Genomic DNA, 8,460 nt, shown 5'->3' with positions numbered 1-8,460 from the left:
TGTATATATTACCCTAACCGTTGCAATGCACTCCATAAAATAAAGGCTTGCTAAGCAGTCATATGCTAACACGCCAATTGCTTTATGGGTTTTTAAAAAATWTTTGAGTATCAGCTAATCTGAGAAAAACCTTGCAAAGGATATAATAAAACAGCTTTTCATTCCTCTACCTTATACAAAGCATCGTTTTATTCAAGCTCCTCTTCACTTTCATGTTGTTGTAGAAAAGAATGTAAAAATGCCTAAAGTCAATAGTTTAAAAAAATCATCTAGATACCAACCTCATTTCTTCCTAAGCTGAAAGAAAAAAACTGTTTACGGAGAAATTTCCAGTTTACTTAGAGAATAATAAATTATTAATTGACATGAATAAAAAGCTTGTATTTTAACTATTTGTTGTAAATTTGCCCTATAGGTACTTGGTACCCAAATGGTGAGTCAGACTTTAAGATTTTACATCATTGTCACACTGACTGGAGTCAGGTATCCCAAATAAGAGTGTAAAATTAKTCAGCACAAAACCAAATTTAGATTTAAGTTCTAGAGTGTGTGACTTTGGGGACTTGACTTTCAACATAATTCTTGTCACCCACCGCCTAAAGGCAAAAACCAAAAAGGCTGATGATAATGTTTTTTTGCTTATGTTCATTTTTGTGAGTTAATTTGTCAGTCTGTTAGCAAAATATCTCATGAACAACTGGGTGGGTTTGAATTAAACTCTCATAAAGAATTGATTTTCTGTACATCTGCAACAAACTTGTGAGGGCAATGCAAGATAACCAACCTTAGCAAACACAAAAACGACTATAGCTAACTTACTTTTCCAGACATGGACATGAATTTTGATGTGGTAGTAACTGAGAGTCATTCCAAACATATATCCTCAGCACTTCCAAAATACCTGAAGTRTCTTGCAACGTCACCTCAAATTGAATGTTAGAGAACGTTATTCCAATCAGCTCAAACTCCATCTCTACTCATCATGAGACGATCTTGGTTTAAAACATGAAAAATGGTGGAAGATTTGCACTGAAGGAAGGCCAGGCTTTGACTGCATTTAGTGCAGGCTTCCAAGAAAATAAGATGTTTTTGTCCACATGTACCCTAAAACCCTTTACCGGGGCTGGCATGGACAGTATAGGCAAAGGCTAAGGGTTCTGTCCATCTAGGCAGCGCCACAAATGGGGGAAGAAATATAATATTTTATAACTTATTACTGCTTTGTTAGTACATGAGGTGTTATATAGTGCAAAGGAACTTTTGTGATAAAAAAATTAATGTTGATGCTCAGTGTATAAATAGAAAAACAGTTATGATGAGCTCAGATAATGTTCAGGTTTAAGTCTGGTTTTCAGTGTTTTATCTTCATAAAATATTGATTTTATGTTGTTTGATTTAAACCAAGAATTTAGTAAAATGCTTTTGAAATGGCTGGAAAATGCATGGTTTTGAGTAGATTTCTTTTTACATAATTTACCCCCAGAACTGCTTCACTCCACTTCTGCTCATGAACATGAACAGGTGTTCCTCATTGCTGTCAGCAAACGTTGGTACTTCTGGTATTCTGTTTCAAACGAATTATATTGTTGAAATAAAAAATAATATTTAAAGACAAAACTATTTAATTTGTAATTTGGCAGTGAAATTTAGAAAATTGCAAAAGGAGCACCACCTGGAAACTTGCATAGGGTGCCAGACAGGCTAGGGCTGGCCCTGTGTTTAACATTTACATTTGGCACAGAATCCAACATGTAACTTTTATGTGTTTCTACAGAATGAACGAAACTAATGTTGACTCAAAAATAAAAGGCCTTTCTTAGTAACATTTTTTTTGGTAGCTGCCGCAGTTTCTCCTCTATGTTTACAAGAAGAAGTGTGAAGTTGATTAGTTTGGCGCAACAAAATATTTTGTGGCTAAAGGAATCACGGAAAAACCTACACAAATATTTACGCCTGAATTGTCCGATAAGAGCAACTGGCAACGCTAAATTGTTGTTGTTCTTCCTTTCATTGTTCCCGTTGCTCCCTGATTAATTGTCCCATTTGACCAGTGCTGGCAAAAGTATAGTAATAAAGTCGACCATGTGGATCATAGTGTGGTTTTTGTACACAAAGGATTTGTTTTTTTTTCTTACGTCGTGAATTGTGGGCTAAGGGATGAAATTTGGCAGCCAGGGCTCTTCTGTTTGGTTGTGATAGTGTAACTGTCCTGGAAAGGAGCATTTCCTGCTCTACAGAAAGGGGCACACTTTCACTGCTATTGGAACTTTTTTTTTTTTTTTTTGCTTAGTAAGCAGGTCCTACATTTATAGCTGGGCCTCTGCTCCAGAGCTACACAGATGCTTTGAATCGTACACATCTGGTGCTCGACACAAAGAGCCACCCAAACTACAAATGAGGACAAGACAAGACAGGATGAGCTTAAAAGAAAACACGAAGGAATACTTTTAGTTTAAAAGATTAAAAAAATAGTAATAAAACTCTGAAATTAACATATTTAATTATTTTTTTTTTGTATCTGCATATTTTGCATTTGATAAGTGATGTCACCCTTTTGTTTAGATGATTAGTTAATAACTCAGAAAAAGCTTTCAGGTCTTTTGTAAGCAGAGAAGGTTTGCTCACAGGCAAATTTTATTTTCAAAATGTTCAATGATTTACTGTAAAAAAAGGCAGATTTTCACTAAATGGTCCCATTTTTAGTCTTTTGAAAGCATCCACAATTTGACAGTCTCCAAAACATTTTATTTTCCCCTCAGATAAAAAACACCTTTCACCTCACCTTGATCAAAAATAAGAAATTATATTTTCACATTGATCAAATTGGCTTTTTTGGAAATAATGATAACGTGGCAACTTTCCAAAACTGTAAAAAAAAATTCTGTTCTGAATTTTTTACACCACTGCTCTTTTTACTAATGATCATGACAGCRTGGAATATTTCCACTATTTCCAAGTTGAAAGACAGAGAGTTTTCCATTTGATTTTTCTTAATTGGAACACAGACATTCAGACTTCCCAGTAAAAAAAAGGAACAAACTTTTACCATTCATTTAGTTTTTCRTTTAAATATCACAGATCTTGTTATTAATCTATATGTGGATTCTAGGATTGCATACTAACGTACGACCAAACTTTGGCCTCACAGTTGCTTTGCATAAACAAAAYATTTATTCATGTCTTCAGTCATTCCTTCACACATTTTCTAACCCCCCTATATCTGATCCGGAGTCATGACCTCTATTCCTGGCTTTTATTTCTTATTTCCATCTGCTTGATTATTGTTCTGTTTGTACATGTCATGTCCAGGAAAATATATAAATGTGTTCATCCAATTCACACTTCATTATAAGTAAAACACGCAATCAAATAAACCAATGTAAAGATTAGCTTCTTTTTGTCTATTTCAGAAAAAAAAAACAATAAAGTTGTAAAAAACGTCCCACTCAGTTCAGACGAATGATGTCATCTATGTCCTTCATTTTGAATGGTATACATTTCCAAAAAAGGATTTGATTTCTAGAAATTTGCTGACAGGAAACATCAACTCTAAAGCCAGGTGCATGTTGAGAAATATTGACTGTAGTCTGTATTTTTAAGAAGTATTTTTAGTAGTTTTAATAGAGGCACTTTCTGAATGTACTGAGGGAGTGAGGGGGATTGGAGCCAGCCCACCCGTGATGCACTGCTGTCTCACAACAAACTTTTTTTTACTCCTCTCGGGACACTCAGCAGAAAGTGTTGTCAATTTTATTAACCTTTTCTTGTTTACATTGAGTCTGTAGCTAAATCAGCTAAAGTTTGTCGTCTCTTCAGCAGTGGTCGGCACAGTGAGCAAACTCACACKAAAGATTTGTCACTTGTTTTGCACAGGATGCTCTTCCTTGATGCAACCTGGRCTCAAACCTGCAACCTTGGGATAACATGTCTGCAGCACTGATCACCAAGCCCAGCTGAATTAGGTAAAGTAAAGCATAATTATATTTGCTGAGTTTCAAAGTTGTTTTTAGCTTCTTTTTGACTAAACCTTGTGCTTTAAGGCAATRTAAGTGATGCAAATATGACGGCATGTTTATACAGATTTTTCTGAGCTTTTGGAAACAGTTGTTTTGTTTGACAAGAAGAGATAGTTCACTGACTCTGTTACAAGTCAGTCATCCATRGGCGGCAGGGGCTGGGAGGTTAGAATAAGTGACACATGAATGAAAAATGCTGAGAAGCACTCTGTGTAGCTTTAATTGGMTTTAAATGAGTTCTCTTTGTGTGAAAAAAAAGCACTGAGGGACTGTTGCACATATAAACCAGCACATGTGTGTTAAACCTAAAAAAATCTGAGTGAAATGTGTGATTTCAAAAGATTCAACGGTACAATTAATCTGCTGCAGTTCTGAGCTGTTCAAATGACTCTTTTAAAAGTGACAAACTTACAATGTTTAACAAGTGGATTTGACATTGATTTTGGACAGCATCAAAGTAAATGCTGTAAYACAAACTTCATTTCATCAGTTTCTTCTCTTGATTTGTATGTAAAACAATCATTACATGTTACAAGCCTTTAATTTTATAATTCAGGGCTTTCAGTAATAACAGCAGCCTTCACTCCTGCAGCTCAGTTTCATTTTACCTCCCTGTTCAACTTTCTCATCCAGCTTACCTAGACTGATACAGATGCAAGAAAAAAATATTCCATCCGTCCATCCATTCGTCTGTCTGTCAGTCCATACATACATCATATTTTTCAGCTTACTCAATAAGGTGAAAGCTAAATGTCACTTGTTTTCTGTTTCAAATGATTTGTACTGTGAGCTAAAACAATATGGTAAATAGTTAGTGGCTTGAACTTATATAGTGCCTTATAAAGTCCATACAGGCTCCAGAGCCCTTTACACTTCAGTTATTCACCCATTCACACACACATTCACRCACTGATGGTGGTAAGCKACATTGTAGCCACAGCTGCCCTGGGGCACACTGACAGAGCAGGGGCTGCCATGCACCTGAACCACCAGAAACAGAGAATATGCAGAGAATAGAAGAAAAAAAAGAAGAATGACAGAAAAATAAAAAAAGATGCCAGAACAAGCAAACATGAATGAGTTAGAGATATTGATAATAAAACACCTGCACAAAAGAAAAATACTGTAAACATCCATCCATCCATTATCTATACCCATTTCTTCCTTTCAGGGTCACGGAGGTCACTGGTGCCTATAYCCAGCAGTCACAGAGCGAGAGGTGGGGTACACCCTGGACAGGTCGCAGGTTACTATTATGTTACTACTATGTTTAATACTTTAAACAGAATATTGATAAAACAGCAGTGGTGTAAMTCTAAAATTAGAGATCAAACTGTTTTCTGCACTGAATTATTACACTAGACTTTGAGCTTTGTTGAAGCACACTCCAGAACTGTTAATCACGGGACTGTTAAAGAGCAGATGTTCTTTGCACACTTTTTTTTTTCTTTTCAGCTCTTGATTTTTTTTTTTTTGGCACTTCCTGAGCGACTCTGAGCTGGTGGTACAAACATCCCCTTAAAGCAGAGCCAAGAATAGAAGGAGCGGGGCAAAAATTGCTTTATAATTTAAAAGAAGAACAAATGATAATCCCCCTTTCCTAGAATAGCAGCAATGTTTTTTTTATTAATCTAAAAGGCAGTGCTGTGTACAGTGCATGTTAATGATTCTTAAAAGAACATATCAGAGCTAAAGATTCTAGAATGAACTAATATGTTTATCCTATACCAGTATGAAATGTGGGCAGTCATGTAGTAATTGCTTCTGTGAATATGTTTGTTTATCTGTTAGAAAAATATCTCATGAACAACTCCAAATTTGATGAAACTCTCCAAAAGTAGTCWTTAGGCACAAAACATAGGCGTTCATCATTTAGTGTACTTTCATAACTTTTGGAGTCAACCTCATTCAATATGACATCAGTAGCTATGTTTACATGCACCAATTTTTTTTGATCGGATTGAAATGTATTTGGATTAAATAATCCAAATGTACTGTTTACATGGACAAGTGTTTACATGCACAGGACTTTTATTCATAATAAAAGTCTGGACATGCGCAGTGATGTAAACTTTCAGCTCTACTTCCGTGTTACAACCGTAAACAAAGCTCTTCTGTGCGCTCAGGACAGACCTGTGTCAGCTTTTAATGACGGTAGAGACGCCGTTCTCCTCGGCTGAGCTGCAGATGAAGCAATACRTGTTTTTTATTTTTATTTATTGCGAAGCAACGTCTGCTGTGTGTCTCCTTTTTAATCTGTTAAGAGAGCGTGGAGGAAAAGTTCTGTGCGGCGCAGCTGGAAACACTGCTGCCCCACAGAACTGGGTGAATGAAAGACCTGCGCACTCAGGTCAGCTTTCTACAATCAGAATAAGATGATCTGATTAAGTGTTTACATGAACGTCATTCTGATTATCAATCGGCGTAACCCACCTCTCTCATTTGGATTAAAAATTTATTTGGATCGAGCTCAGTCGGATCAGAATAATCTGAACGGGCTGTTTACATGACGCATTTTTATTCCGAACGGCCGTTTAATCCGATTACTTATGTCCATGTAAACGTAGCTATTGTTAATTTAGTTTAGTCAACAGAAACTGGCTATTAAAACGGTAATTTCACCGACATTATGCTTAAATTTGGCATGGTTGTAGCTGAGAGTCATCCTCAACACATACTTTGAGAGCTTATAAGTATGTGTCAGATTTAAAATATGTCACAATGTTGCATACATTAGTGCAAAATGTCATTTACAAAGGATGTGTCTCACTTCAGAGGTTGCAGCCCACGTAGTAGGTAGGCTGGTTACGTCACTGCCCTATAGGCTGTCCCAATTTGTGGACACCTCCTCACGCGGCCCACAAAACTCCAAACGCATAGGCTGTGACTGAGTAACCTACGCAGCCATTGATTGTGCCACCAGCAAACCAAACAGAAGAACRAAGATGGCTGAGCTATTTCATTTATTTATTTATTTTTATTGGCAGAATTTGGAATTTCATCACAGGCCAAAGAATTTGTTTTTAAATGTATATTCAGCAACTTAGCTGAAAAAAAATTGTTGGAATGAAATGTTAAATAAAATGCCAATACAAATGCTGATACTAGAATTAAACCCAAAATGTTTTCAATTAGTGTACATGTAATGTTTTTATTAATACTGAATTTTGTGAAGTTGTACCTGTGTGAATATGAGTTCCAACTGAAGGCACGTGATATAAAACATAACATCATGAAAATGAGTGGTCACACAAACATCATTTGTAGTCTAGACATCTCAGTTTAACAGTTTCAATCAATGCAGTTTATGTGGGCTGCAGCCCCTGAAATGAGGTTTGACCAAAACAACCAATTTCTGATTATCAACTCATAATTTGATAAAATGATCATATTCTTTTAAAACTATTACATGAAAGCTGTTGGGCCATATGCACTCATTCAAGCAATGCTAGGCTTTGAAACTGGTGGTAATCACCTGTTTCTTCTGTTTCATTGAGTAAACATGTTTTCAGATGGAAGAGCAGGAGCATTAAGACATTGTACATGCAGCTCCTCTTTATGCATACACTCACACACTGATCAGCTTGTGAGATATAGGTTTAGTGTCCAGACCACAGACCCCTTCGGTGTGTGGAGAGCCTGCAAATTGAAGCCACAACCTCTCTATTTTAACCGCTCTGCACAAAAAGGAGGCCACATGAAAGCTGCAGTTTRTATGTTGAGAGCCAAAAAAAAGGCACATCACAAATATAATTCTAATATTTCTGGATTGATGCTCAAGAACAGAACAGATCAAGGCCAGTAAAAAATTCATGTCAGCATGGAGAGAGTGTTAGAGCCACACTGGTCCGTGGAGACAGCCAAATTTAACTGTGAGAAATATTAATTATGCCAGCTGGTTTTGCACAGTTGTTAATCTGGAGACAAGCAATATAATTCCCTGAGAGATTTATCACTGATCATCACATCAACCAAACTATATTTCACGTGAACCTTATTTCCAGGAAGCACCATGGACAGACTGTGGATCTTGTGTGTGCTCCGAAGTTTCTAAAGCTTTTATTTTTACAGCAGATTTTTCAGTGAAAAAAAAAAAAAACTACAGGCTTGGCTTTAAAGGATTGCATATTACCCGCCATCTTTCATGAATGTTTTAAACGATCTTAGAATGAAAAGGAATAGTGGTAAAGTTTTTTTTAGTCAACCCTGATGTTTTGCACAGYCTCATGCAAAATCTCAGAAGATGYATTAGCTCTCAGAGGATTTGTTGARAGCAGGGTTGCTAGATTGAAAATGACAAAACATTGTATCGTCGACCATAAAATGATCACATATACATCCAAACTGCTGTATGTGCTGCCTGTGGGGGATCTTTGTCACTCAGCCAGGGTGTGTGTGTGTGTGTGTGTGTGTGTGTGTGTGTGTGTGTGTGTGTGTGTGTGTG

At 36.6% G+C, this 8,460-nt stretch overlaps 1 long non-coding RNA gene across 1 annotated transcript in view; it reads left to right on the top strand.

The window, feature by feature from the left end:
- Positions 1–3,957, top strand: part of LOC106517140 (uncharacterized) — a 29,594-nt gene extending 25,637 nt beyond the window's left edge. The window contains exon 3 of the long non-coding RNA XR_001310166.1: positions 3,874–3,957. This is a non-coding gene — a long non-coding RNA (uncharacterized LOC106517140). The remainder of the gene's footprint in view (positions 1–3,873) is intronic.
- The last annotated feature ends 4,503 nt before the right edge of the window (positions 3,958–8,460 follow it).

The sequence above is a fragment of the Austrofundulus limnaeus genome, unplaced genomic scaffold (assembly GCF_001266775.1).
Source record: "Austrofundulus limnaeus strain Quisiro unplaced genomic scaffold, Austrofundulus_limnaeus-1.0 Scaffold45, whole genome shotgun sequence".
Classification (NCBI taxonomy): domain Eukaryota; kingdom Metazoa; phylum Chordata; class Actinopteri; order Cyprinodontiformes; family Rivulidae; genus Austrofundulus; species Austrofundulus limnaeus.
Note: the sequence above shows the minus strand (reverse complement) of the source record. Positions and strands in the feature narration are given on the sequence as shown.